A 14,589-nucleotide genomic window follows, 5' to 3' on the forward strand; every position below is an offset into this window, starting at 1 on the left:
ACTCAACCTATAAAGGATTGCATTAGACTCATTTTGTGTTTATAACAGCCGATATAATCAATATTTTCATTCATCATTTTCTTTTGCAAAATTCGCTTTCGTAAATACGTTGTTTTCGTAAGTTGGTAATGAGTGACGTCACAGAAACGATGGACTTATGTTAATATTAGTGACATTGCTAAATTATTGGCGGCTCTATTTGTTGATGTCTATGGTCCACCCTCCCACCCCCGCTCCCCTCATATTTGTATAACACAAATGGTAGTGTAAACCATAGACAATAAACCATATGACGTCATAAAACGTTCGATGATCGCATAAATTTGTTTAACAGTTCTTTCCTCACTCATACGTTCCACATGTCCAAACCGTATCAACACACCATTCTTAATTTTATCGATAATGCTTATCACAGCCTTGCATTCTTTCCTTATTTCATCGATCAAACATCGTTTTACCACACATTCGTCAGAGGGATCGCATTTCGTTATTTTAAATCCTTCAAATTGCATACACATAATACTATATTAATTTCCTCATAAATTCAAATGAGATCGCAATGCAATCCTATTCCCAACGAGTTAAAAATCAAATCCAGTAAAAATTAAACAAATTAACTGAAAACTGCAGCGCACAACTGATATGTCATTTTTATACATGTTCCAAAAAATGCATTAGATTTACTGCTTCCGTGCAGACAAAACAGATTCATCCCATGCCTTGAATGCACGAGACAACGCAGTCGAGTAAAAAAAATCTATGAGATGTATGGGTGATCTGATGGTAAGCTGGAAGTGGTCGGTACTTTTTTATTATTTCTTTTATTTTACTTGAATGTTTTTGTCAACTAGTTCTAGTAGAGCTGGCAGCATCATAGGCCCGAAGGTTCAGAGAATGCGAGTTATTTTGTTCAGTATTCATCAGTATTCATCCGGGTGTCGTGCGGCGCGCATGCGTCGATAAGAGCGGCAATCTCATTGTGTTTCGAATGCATTTATTTTCCGACAATCGAAAGTCGTGCATTATGTTTAAATGATAAAAGGTGCAATCTGTGCGCGTGCTGAATTCAAAAACCACTAAAGGATTATTTGACAAAGGACAAATTATAGAAATGTGCAGTGTGAATAAAAATACTTGAAGATTACTTGGAAAAAAAATCGGTGAGTACCATTTTGCTATATCAACACAAACATTTTATATTTTCAAAAAATATTTCACAAAAAAGTAAAATTATGTCTTGTTAGGTAATTTAAAAATTTATAGCTACTGTATTTTTGGCATCTCAACATAGATTATATTTCTTTCTTCTCATATTCTTCTTAAAATGAAGTCTGGGTATTAAGGGTAGTTAGTTAGGAAAAAATGCTCATTTGGAAAATATTTAAAAAATATCCATTACATTTTCGGTGATTACCATTTTGCATTATATAACAACTACATTGTATTTTTTTTAATAAAAAAAAATTAACCCGAAAAAATCACTTTACAATAATTTTCATTCAAGAAATAGCGTACCCTAAAAAGCACTTTTATCATGTAGCACTTAATCCTATTTTTCATCAACAAATTTTATTACTGAGACATATTTTAACTATGACATAGAAAATAACTTAAACTTTCAATAATTCAAATAAATGATTTTTGTTTTCATCCAAACTGACATATCGCTCACCCCTTTCAACAACGTCATAACTATATAATAAAAAACAGATTTTTCAGGAGATCGTTTTTAAAGTTCGAAAATATAATAAAATGTATTAAAAATACTACGAATTTTTTACTACGCCACTTACCTTTTTAGGTAAAACCTGAATGTTTTTTCTCCATTTGAAAAATATTAAGTATTTTCAAAAAAAAATATTTCTTCACAAAAAAATACTTTTTCACCAAAATGCAAAAATAATTCTTTCTGCCCTGTAGCGGGTAAATATTAAATTTAAAATATGCCGCAGTTGCTGGGATATAGTGCATTTTCTGGACATTCCGAAAACATGCACAACTGAAAATTGACGATTTTATATCTATGACGTTGTTGAAAGGAGTGAGCGATATGTATCTAAATAGAAGTATTTGCACATAAACGTTTTCATTATAGTCTCTTTTTAATAAAAAGTAAAGTGAAATATCATTTATGCTTTTAAATTGTCAAAATATATCCAGAAGGCAATATGCCCAGATAGGCTAGAAACCTCTGTCTTAGAATGTATGGAAAATTAATTTATGCAATAGTTTAACATGGCCAACTCCGTGGTGTAATGGTTAACGCATTTTTCTACTGTTCTGGAGGTCCCGGGCTCGAATCTCACCATTTGTTATTTTTTTTATCAACTTAATTGTATACATTTATTTTTAATTAATTTTTTACTTAGTAAATACCACTATTTCTTAAAATCTACTGTGACACGTGTTTCGATCCATTCCGCATCATTTTCAAACACCGTATATGAAGCTAATTGCAAATTTTAGAGTTGGGTCCTTGGGACGTTGAAGGTTGAAGAGGGGGTAGTAGCTGTTTCTAATTTTTATTTATTTATTTTTTTTTTTATTTCTTATCAGTGGGAACATATACAATAGGTCACATTTATTTAAAAAAAAAAAACAATTTTAAACACATTAAAAAAAAACAGAGATTGCAGAGACCCACCACCTTGTGTATCTTGTCGATGAAGTTCTTTTTGTATACATTTATTATTGTTTTTAACCATTTTAACCTAATATACACACAAAAAGAGAAAAAATTTCATTAATTGATTCGGCAGTCACTTTGTGGTAAAATCTATCCTTTTTTAATTAATGTTTTACTTAGTAAATACCACTATTTCTTAAAGTCTACTGTGACACGTGTTTCAATGCATTCCGCATCATTTTCAAACAAGAAAAAAAATTGCTAAATAAATTCAAGAGATTTTTTAATGATCAAACTACTTAACTTACCACGACGCCGCTTCTCCGCGGGGGTAGGCAGGGAAATAGAACGCCATACCACACTCGCTTTGCAAACATTATTCGCCACTTAAACATTCATGCGTGTCCGCATACATACCCGCCTAATAATGTACTAAAATATATAGATAATTTGGCCACTAGTTTACATCTAAAATAAATTTGAATAAGACATCAAACATCAGTTGATCTGGTTTGATTTAGACGCACATGGAGGCATGCAACATAAATATTCATGAGCAATCGCTAACACTTATATTCCTCAAGTACCTACATACATATCGACGTGCCCTACGTAAAGTGCTCTAACTACAGTTTTGTCAATTTTGAGATATCGCTCACTCCTTTAAGAACGTCATAAATCAAAAATCGTCAATTTTCAGTTGTGCATGTTTTCGGAATGCCCAGAAAATGTACTAAATTCCAGCAAAAGAGGCATATTTTCAACTTAATATTTATCCGCTACAGGGCAGAAATTGTTGTTTTTGCATTTTGAAGAAAAGGTATTGTTCAATTATGTTTTTAAATATACTAAATATTTCTCAAATGGAAAAAAAACCTTCAGGTTTTACCTAAAAAGATCTGTTGCATAGTAATAAGGTCAATAAGTGGCTTGATATTTATTTTTAATACATTGTATTATATTAATAAACTTTAAAAACGTTCTCCTCAAAAATCAAGTTTTTTTTTATTTATGACGTTCTTGAAAGGAGTGAGCGATATTTGGTGTATGTTATATCAACTGACCGTTATCTACAAGAATAAAGAAACAAAAAAGTATGCAAAATAAATTACGCCTAGTTTTCAGGCGTAAAAGACGCTATCTACATCGAATTTTCAAAAGGAACTGAACTCTTAAAATGCTAACCGCTTAATTTTGACAAAGCATAAATTTTTAACACGATTTAATACATTATTTTATCGTGTTTTTGAATGAATAATACTAGTTTAGAATTTCAGGTAAAACCGTTAATTAATAAAAAAGAATACATTGAAAAAATATTTTAAGCTCTCTCCTGTAAAGTAACAGATTTGCAGATAGAGTACTTTACGTAGGGGCCGTCGATATATTCATTACATAATTGCGTATTTCTCTTGGTCACAAACTTGTTTTAGCTCATATGTTTAGCGTAAAAACCCAGATAGTAAAGAACCGATACATTCGGATAATTTTCTTATTAATACGTACCGAGAGTTCTTGTATGAATCACTAACAATTCGTTGAAATTTCAACAGAACCCAACCGTTTTCTCAGATTCACCGTTTTACAAGATCAGAAAACGGTCCTAGTAGAATCAAGGGAATTCTCATAAGAGCAAATACAGATACATTTATTTTAAACACATTACATGCATAAATCACATATCGCTCGCTCCTTTCAACAACGTCATATATCAAAAAACTTAATTTTTCAGTAAATCGTTTTTAAAGTTTAAAAATATAATAAAATGTTTTAAAAATGAATATGAAGCCACTTATTGAACTTTTTGCTGTGCAACAGATTAAGGTTTTTTCTCCATTTGAATTTTTTTTTTTCAAAATGCAAAAACATCACTTACTGTAGCGGGTAAATATTAAGTTAAATAGGCTCACACTTCGCATTAAACATTATATGCTAAAAATGTTACCGTAATATGGTAAATATGCACCTCTATAATTTCTTAATTTGGTAGGTGTACCTTGAATATAAAAAGTTTGCGGAATTCTAACCTAGATCAGTTGAAAACAATCATTTAATACTGAAAACATTAATAGGTATTATTTTCCACATTTACCTATTTGTATTATAAAAACACTAGTTAAATCTGTTTGAGTCAAACTTTTAACTGATTTGTAGAATACTGTCATAAACAATTATCAGAATAAATAGTACGATAAACCCATTGACTCAAACACGATGATATAACCTAGACAGTAGTATAACATAGTTATCAGTAAATAAACATTTATATAATCTAACTTCACAAATAAAAAATATAAGAGATGCCTAGATTATATGAAAGCGTTTGAGTCAATGAGTTTATCTTCTTCCTGGTTCCATACCAACTTATCGTCTTTGCAGGCTGTTAGGGACAGCTTTTTTCGTCCTCAGGTTGTAGGTCCTTCTATCATATACATAGTCTTCTAGGTCATGCCTTCGAATCGTGTATCTTTCTGTAGTATCCAAGAATTTTTTGGTCGTCCTCTAGATGTCTTTCGAGAAAGATCCATGGCGATCGCCTGGTTTGCAATATTTTCAGGATCTCTAAGTCCTATGTTCCCATACCATCTCAATCGCCTTTCCTCTACCTTACTTTTGATATCAGTTACACCCAGGCTTCCACGAATACGTGAAGTCATTATTTTGTCTCTGAAGGACACTTTAACTACCGAAAATTATACGGTTTCGGGCTTGCCGACCGAATATTCGAACGAAATATTATTTGTTATTATTAGTTTCATTCGAACAAATTTTTAATGCGTTGTTATATTGAAAAATATAATAACCTGGTGAATATTGTTTCTTTGATAAGAATCAGAATTCGACGAGAGCGAGGAAATAACAATAAATTTGAATAATTTATAAAGCACCATTTTCGTAAAATGCTACCCATCTGCTGGTACTTATATAGATTTTATTTCAAAACGTGTGATGACTATCTTGTATTATGTATACGACTGCACGGTCAACTGTTGTCTACATTAACGGTTTCCAAACTTTATGCAACCACGCCTCTCTTAAAAAATCCGCACCTTCTTTCCTACTTTTTATTTTTTCAAATACTAATATGTACACGTTTTAAATAAATATAACTTTATAAAATAAAAATTAAATTTCATATAATACAGTTAACAGAACAATAGCCAAGTTTTGCATGTTAGAGCAAAACCATACCAAATATGCACATTTACCTACATTTGAACGTTTATTTTTATATTAAAATACCAACCAATCTAACGCATCAACATTTAACTTGACGGATGTTGCTGTTTACTGCCACAAAGTTTTTCAAATCTTTTTGGAATTTATGTATATACATGCATACATACAAACATAGGAATTAAATATATAAAAATAAAAGAAAAACGAAAATAAGCTGATGCACTGAAATAAATACTGATACGTAACAAAGTTTTATTTTTTTGTAGAAATTATGGTATGACATTTTTTATGTTTTTGGAGCCTCCACTGGCAATAGTCCGTGCTTCCTAGTTTGGAAACCACTGGTCTATATACTTAAATAAAACTAATGACTTTTAGACTATCGATTCGGCGCCCGAAAACGGTCAAAGACAATCAAAAACAGTCGAATCAGGCAAAAAAATGAGGAATGCTTCAGAAACATAATTTTATTCCATTGAATGCCAAATAAATGCAAAATGTTGTGGTTTCAATGAGTAAAGTATGAATAATATCTAGAAACGGCATTTTTCTTGTGTGGTTAGTTATTAAATTCAATCAACTGATAAAGTAATATAAAAATATGCTAATGAAAGTTTTATCATCAGCTAATAACGTAATATAAAAATGTGTTATAACATTTGAGTGTGTCCAAATACTTCTTCACAAATCTGGATTATCTCCAATAAGAAGTTATTTTTTGACATAGTAAAAGCTTTCCTCATCCCAACATAGATGGCTATTGTGAACTCGCGCATACTTTGTTATGAATTTGATCAATATACAAATCTAGAAGTTAAAGAAAAATAGCAGTGTGGTTGTCGAAGAACACGTGGAATAATTTTTGTATTAATTAATAAATAAAACACAGATATTTTAAGTCTACTAAGTTGTATTTTATTGTTAAAAACACATAAAAATTAATATTGTGACATTGTTTCACCTAGTTATGGCATTTTCAAACGAATGTGAAGATTAAATGGACTATTCCTTAAATAGCTATGCAATTCTAGGTACTTAAGTAATAGTTTGAAAATGTTCAGTAATAATTTACGTAGAATAATTATTGGTTTATACATATATATGAATACTGCAGTATTTCAAGCTATTTCGCTCATTTCTTTCAAGAGCGTCATAAATCAAAAATCGTCAATTTTCAGTTGTGCATGTTTTTGGAATGCCCAGAAAATGTACTATATCCCAGCAAAAGAGGCATATTTTTAACTTAATATTTACCCACTCAGGGCAGAAAATGTTGTTTTTGCATTTTGAAGAAAAGGTATTGTTTAATATATATATTTTTTAAACTAAATATTTTTCAAATGTAGAAAAAACCTTCAAGTTTTACCTTAAAAGATCTGTTTCACAGTAAAAAGTTCAAAAGTGGCTTGATATTTATTTTTAATACATTGTGTTATATTTTTCAAGTTTTTTGATAAATGACTTTCTTGAAAAGAGTGAGCGATTTGTGAACACGGATTTGGACACCCAAAATGTTGCGAAATACGACTTTCGTTGGTTTTCGCTCGGCGAAGGTCAAAGACATAAAAATGGCGCTGATCGCATCCGATGTATCATTACCAAGAGCACGCAAATTGATGCTTTTAGACGTTATTAATGTCCTATATCCTCCTTTCTCGGAATGCCGAACTTCTGAAACGTGTTGGTGTTCTGATACGAAAAAAATATTGCGAAAGCATATAGAAAGTCAAAATTTATACGGCCATTTTTGGATCTCTTGCTATAAATATTATGGTAATTATTAGCTTCCCTAATTTGTACCATTTTTTTTGTGTCACCAAGTTTTGTATTTTTTATTACTTGAACTTATTATTTCTTTTTCTATTATTTTTATTTTTACTATATATCATTTCTTATTATTTTATATATATTTTTTTTTAATTCATATTTTTTGTAATGACGTAACTAAATAAATAAATACATTTCATCACTAGCTGTACCCAGCCAAGCTTTGCTATGGCTACTATTATACTTCTTCGAGTTTTTTTTTTTAATTTCCTTTAGGATTTTTGTACCCAGCTTATAAATACAAGGTAAATTTACAGACTAGAGTTTTTTTACATATAATTTATATTTGAAAAAATAACTTTGTGATTTTCCATTTTATGAGTAAAATGTAACTTTATTTATTGTATCGGCATTCACTTTGTGATAAGACATTATAAAAATTGCAAAAGAAAAACACTTGTTTTTTACCACTTGAGTTCATTTTATGACGACTAGTTTTAGAAGCTATGCTTCCAACTTCAAGCCTAAATGTAAGCTGTAAATGTTGACATTTAGACCTAAAGATGGAAGCATTGCTTCTGAAACAAGTCTTCATAAAATAAACTCAAGTGGCAAAAAACAATGTTTTTTTTTACAAAATATAACTGTCTTAAAATCACTGTAAATATTTTTGTATAACTTAATTATAATTTTTACCGGTTTCGAAGCAAACCGCTTCTTTTTCAAGACTGATTAACACTAAAACACTATCTACTTAACAAAATTCAAAATATGTTGGACGCCAGGCAAAAGTGCTTGGGTAGATGTGGCTTTATTTTTTTTGCTATTTTTTTTTTACATTTTAATTTTTTGAAACGCTTAGATATATTTTTTTAAACCTACAACAAATGCGGTGTCATCCTTTTAATTCTAACAAAATGTTTGAAGAATTAAACGTCATTATTTTACGTTATAATAATACCATAAATCACTCTGTAACGGTCAATATTTTATCTTTCGTCTTTAACCTTTAGTCGATGTCACATTACATCATCATAAATCAATTTCCGATACATAAAACGACATGGGATATTATATTTCTAATGTTGTCACTTGAAAGTTTCCTTATCAGTACAGGGATTAAATCCTGAATTTGTTGACATATTTATTTATCTTGCATTTAAAATATTTATTTGCTCTACAACAATAAAATGTATGGTTATGTTATAATTTTAACGTTCATAACCAATGTAAGGGGTAAATATAACTTTTCTTGAATGTTTTTCGCAGATACTTTGTGGCACATTTTATAAACTTTATAAAATTGAACAACTTTGTTTTAACCACTTTTTTATTGGAACTTGAAACGTAGAAGCGGCGTGATGTTTAATTAGTTATAATAATAATAATAATTTGGATAATTTGTATAGCGCCATTTTCGTAAAATACTACCTCAAGGGCGCTTATAAAGACATGGATAATAATAATAATAATTAGATGATGATGATAATGATATAAAAAAAATAGATTAAAACGTCGTCAATCGATCTCGGGCTGTCGAGTCTGGAGCGGGGAAAAGATGAGCCGACAAATTAAAACGCCTTCCTCTTGATCCCATGGGCTGGAGAATGGCCAAGGTGTTGGGCAGGACGCCTTCCTGAGTGATGGTCGTCACGCTGGAGGGCAGCTTGTCGATCTCCTCGTCATTGTGGATGGCCAACTTCCAAACTAGCAGTTCAAACGGGACTTCACATTTATCCTCTTTTGCCGCCCTTCCGTGATCCGACATGATGGTTTTGTCTTTGAGGTTTTCCGCTTTCGCTTTCATACTAATGGGAGCTGGCGCAATTGAGGTATTTAAGTTTGTAGTTCGATTTCATAAAATTTAACCGTTTAAGCACATGTTTTCAGATTGGTATTGTCTTTGCACATTTTTATTGCAGTCATTTATCCCCGAGAAGTTAGGGGTTTCGGATGAATACACTATGGTCGTAAAGTATCCTTAAGGGACGAACACAAAGCACTTTTTAACGCCAACTTGCCACATGTGTTCATTCGGCACAGATTCTTAGAAATACACTACACCGTTTAGACCAGCATTGCTATATTGAACGACGCAATGATATTATTGATGCACTTTCATCAGTTAACAGTTAACCTTTATAAAATTATAACTTTTAACCATTTCAAGTTAACACCAATCACAATATTTATAGATGAGCAAAAAATTGTAGACTTGAGATGTAAATGTCCGGAGAAAATTAAATAAATGATGGAGCGTGGTTCTCTCAGCAGCCGCGTCGGGCGCTCGAGGAACCACACCAAGTTGGTTAATATGAATTGTTTTAATGTAAATATTCTTAAATATGCATTTTCCATTCATAAAAGAAAACAGGAAACTTTGTTACATAAGGCGACATCTCTATATCGTTTTTCAACTCTCCTGAAAAAAACATTATTTTTTGTGTTGATACTCTTTTAATCTCTTTCTAACCCTTATACACACCCCAATGGTGCATAGGGCACTGCATCATATAAACCCAAAGTTATCTTAATCGTTAACACATAAAGGAAAGGTGATCAGCCCTCCGCTTCAGGTTACAGTCCAGGGTAATATTCAATAAATATAAGAGTGACCTCCAGAATGGTAGCCGAGCGTGCTGTCCATTACGCTACGGAGGCGGACAATTTTAACATGTTATGTAAAAAATTATATGGAGTTCTACAAATTTAACGCCAAAAATATGAAAACATTATATTTTACTTAACGCCCATTTTTCGATAAATCACAACTTAATCTTCTTTTGAAGTAATTGAACGTTTTTTCTTACAACTCCATTTTTTATTAAAAAAAATAAGTTTTTCTTCATAATCAATAGGTAGGTACGCATATAGTTTTGAAAAGACAAGTGTTATTAAAAGGTAAGGAGTAAAAAAAAATAAAAAATAAATATATATATATATATATATATATATATATATATATATATATATATATATATATATATATATATATATATATATATTTATTTATATATATATATATATATATATATATATATATATATATATATGTATATTTATTTATATATATATATATATATATATATATATATATATATATATATATATATATATATATATATATATATATATATATATATATATATATATATATATATATATATATATATATATATATATATATATATATATATATATATATATATATATATATATTTATATATATATATATATATATATATATATATATATATATATATATATATATATATATATATATATATATATATATATATATATATATATATATATATATATATATATATATATATGGCACTCTATACTACTTCAAAAACGTTCGTCATCCCTGCCTAGAGCGTTCTGCTTTGGATCCCATTGATCTAATTAATTAAATTATTATTCTCCTTATATAGAGAGCGCATTAGAGACCCAATTATTTATCAGTTCGTATATTTTATTAGTAACACAATTAATTTTCATGTGTGACACTTTACTATCGAATGCATTTTATGCCCGACTGAATTTATTGAATTCAACTAACGATTGATCGTTGACACATTTTTTTTTTGAAACTATGACACTTATATGATTATCACGACATATTGAGTTCAAGTTATTTAAAATATAGTCCAGTATAGGCACTTAATTATTTCCAACATACTTCTATATTTTCATTTAATATGGTTACAAAAGTTTTTTTTATTTATTATAATCAGTTTTCTAGACATATTATTTATTGATTTTAATAAATTTTATGGACATATAATTTTTGGACATCTCATCAAAGATGCAGAAGAATATGGAAATCTGGGCATTTACGGTGCTGACGACCATCATAGGCTGGTTTAAGTGATATTATTTTTTTGATGATATTTTTTTTATTTTAATCAATTTTCTAGACATATTATTTTTCAATTTTAATCAATTTTCTAGACATTATTTTTTGATTTTAATCAATTTTCTAGACATATTATTTTTTTTATATTCATCAATTCTCTAGGCATATTATTATTTGATTTTAATAAAAATTCTAGACATATTATTTTTGGACATCTCATCAAAGATGCAGAAGAATATGGAAGTCTGGGCATTTACGGTGCTGACGACCGTCATAGGCTGGTTTAAGTGATAACTTTACACCATGTAACATCATCTATCTTCATCTCATATTTGATGAGATGTCAAAATAATAATATGAAAAATAACTCCAATAATTGGAGATAATCGAGATTTGTGAACAAGTAACACACTCAAAATGTTGTAAGACCACTTCTTTGATTTTATTAATGTAAACAAGACTAGTTTCGAGAACTACCGTACAGATGTTCGAGTAAATAAAATATTAAATGAAATTATAACCGTTTATTTTTAAAAATCTGTGGTTAATATGATAACATACATGTTTTATGTCGATGGTAATATAATATCGGTTCATAAATGATATTTTATTCCTAGAACTTGCCTTGAATCATTACTTTCACATTCAACGATTGTTTTAAATAAATTTAACCTTGTTGTGAAATACTTGTATTTGACAACTAAAAATACACATTTCTACATAAAAAATGGAGATAATCCAGATCTGTAAACAAGTATTTGAACACACAATTAAAAATGCTATACAAATTATCTAAAATTATTATTATTTTATTATTATTGCCCCTTATTTGGAGTACGTGTGTGTGTGAGACAGAGAGAGAGTCAATACATCAGCTTTCTTTTCCATGAAACAAATATATTATGTACACAGATAAAGTTACGGGTTAAAAGAATGGAGTGTTTGAATACACGTAAATGGTCACACGTAACCGAATACTTTAAGTATTTTGTTAGGATTCTAGGATTAAGATGAGATCTCTGGACGCTTTCTTTCTGAATTCCAGGGGCTATAAACTTCATCCAGCGCTGATATTTTATTTGTAAAAAATAAGACAATTAAGGTCGTGTTATTGTAATTACATAGTCTTGGGAAAAAATTTCAAACTACACTTTTTCGATGATGTTTTTAAGGTTTTCCTTCGACGAAGCTTTAGTTTATTTATTTTGATAGGCATTTTATGCCACAAGTTCCAAATAGAGGACTTTTTCTGTATAATCCATATGGCCAATCCAGTGATGGAATTCCATGAAATTTTAATATTTTCTTTGACCAAAAAATTATTCAAAATATGTTTTATTTTTTAAATATGAACATTACAAATCACTTACATGAAGGCAAGGTCATCACTCTTGCGCTTCAGAGACCAGGCCAGGGTAATTAATAAATATTATCGTTTTAATTTCACTAAAAAAAAATCTGGGGAATCGAACCCGAGGCCTCCAGCACGGTAAACACGCTAACCATTACACAGAAGAGGCGGACAAAATCCTTCATGCCGTACTTTAATATCCTCCAGAACCCATCCATGATAAGGGTAGCCACTAATATAGAAATTAAATCTACCTTAAATTTTAGACCACAAAAAATTGCGCTAAAAAGAGTCATTTATTTTAATTATTAAAATAATATTTGAAAACCCCTGGCCACTTCATCTGGCAACCCGGCCCTGGAGCAAACGGGAAAAAGTGTTTAAAAAGGTACTTGGTTGATTAGGGTAAACCCATTACACGCCGCAGCCGAATATGTAATACAGCCATTATTCAAATCTAACGGTACGTCGCACCTAAGGGGTTAATTGGTGTCACTTTGACGTATGGTCACCATTCTGGAACCTTATCTAATTTGTCAAATGTACCGGAGAAGCCATTCAAACAATTGTCCTAGAAACACACAGAATAGAGTGAAAGGTACAGTGTACATACTAAAAGCGCTTCGTAGGAACATGTTACGAGCGTTTTCACGAAGACATATAGCTTACTCCTTTCAACAACGTCATATATCAAAAATCATCAATTTTCAGTTGTGCATGTTTTCGGAATGCCAAGAAAATGAACTATATCCCAGCAAAAGCGGCATATTTTTAACCTAAATATTTACCCGCTACAGGGCGGAAAGTGTTGTTTTTGCATTTTGAAGAAAAGGTATTGTTTAATTTTTTTTTTAAATACCCACTAAATATTTTTCAAATGAACAAACTTTCAGATTTTACCTAAAAAGATTTGTTGCACAGTAAAAAGTTTAATAAGTGGCTTGATATTTATTTTTAATACATTTTATTATAATTTTGAACTGTAAAAACGATCTCCTTAAAAATTGGCGTTTTTTGATATATGACGTTGTTGAAAGGAGTTAGCGATATTTTAAGGCCATGAATTCATTAAGTTGCAACTTTATTTTCTATAAATACAGGTAATATTTTACGTCAATGATTTTTTTCTCAAAACTTAGTTTTTGCATTGAAAAAACAACTTTTCTTCGATATCGTCATATGGATTTGAAAAGAAAATAGTGATTGAAAGGTAATGAGTGAAAAAATATATAAAAATATCATTTTTATACATATTATTAAAAAATATATATATCTGATAAACACTCGTTAAAAAATCGGGCGTGGACACACGTGTACCCTGACCGCGGCTGAACGGATTCTGGTTTGAATGTTTGAGACAAGCTCGAGATCTTAGCTTTAAGATGTGATAAATTATTACAACTTACAAAAGTTTTGTATTAATAGTATGTATACATTTACAAAGACGTCCCACGAAAAATACCTTGTGTTTTATTTGCTTTTTGAAAACGCTGTTGATTTCATCGTAAAAATATTAACTTAATTTTAAAATTAATAATTCTTACAAGTACTAAATTATCTTATATTTTTTTAGTTAAAAAAATATTTAATTTTGATGATTATCGGTATATAATCACTATTACAAAAAAAAAACATCACGCCGCTTCACCTTAAGGGTACTTTTCAGGTAGTTTTTTTTCAATACAAAAACAGTGTTTTTACAAAAAAAAATATACAATTAGGTGCCTCGAATGTTTCCTGGTTTTAAAGAAAATTAAGTTGCGATTTATCGTACAAAAACTTGTTTTTTTTTTAAATATAAAA

At 29.8% G+C, this 14,589-nt stretch overlaps 1 protein-coding gene across 1 annotated transcript in view; it reads left to right on the top strand.

Annotated features, from left to right (window-relative positions):
- The first annotated feature begins 922 nt into the window (after window positions 1-922).
- Window positions 923-14,589, top strand: part of LOC148302742 (facilitated trehalose transporter Tret1-like) — a 53,510-nt gene continuing 39,843 nt past the window's right edge. The window contains exon 1 of the mRNA XM_088271070.1: window positions 923-1,160. The gene's annotated coding sequence lies outside the window, so the exon portion shown is untranslated. The remainder of the gene's footprint in view (window positions 1,161-14,589) is intronic.

Source organism: Brachycentrus maculatus, unplaced genomic scaffold (genome assembly GCF_059751285.1).
Source record: "Brachycentrus maculatus isolate JH-2025_06_01 unplaced genomic scaffold, ASM5975128v1 h1tg000419l, whole genome shotgun sequence".
Taxonomy (NCBI): domain Eukaryota; kingdom Metazoa; phylum Arthropoda; class Insecta; order Trichoptera; family Brachycentridae; genus Brachycentrus; species Brachycentrus maculatus.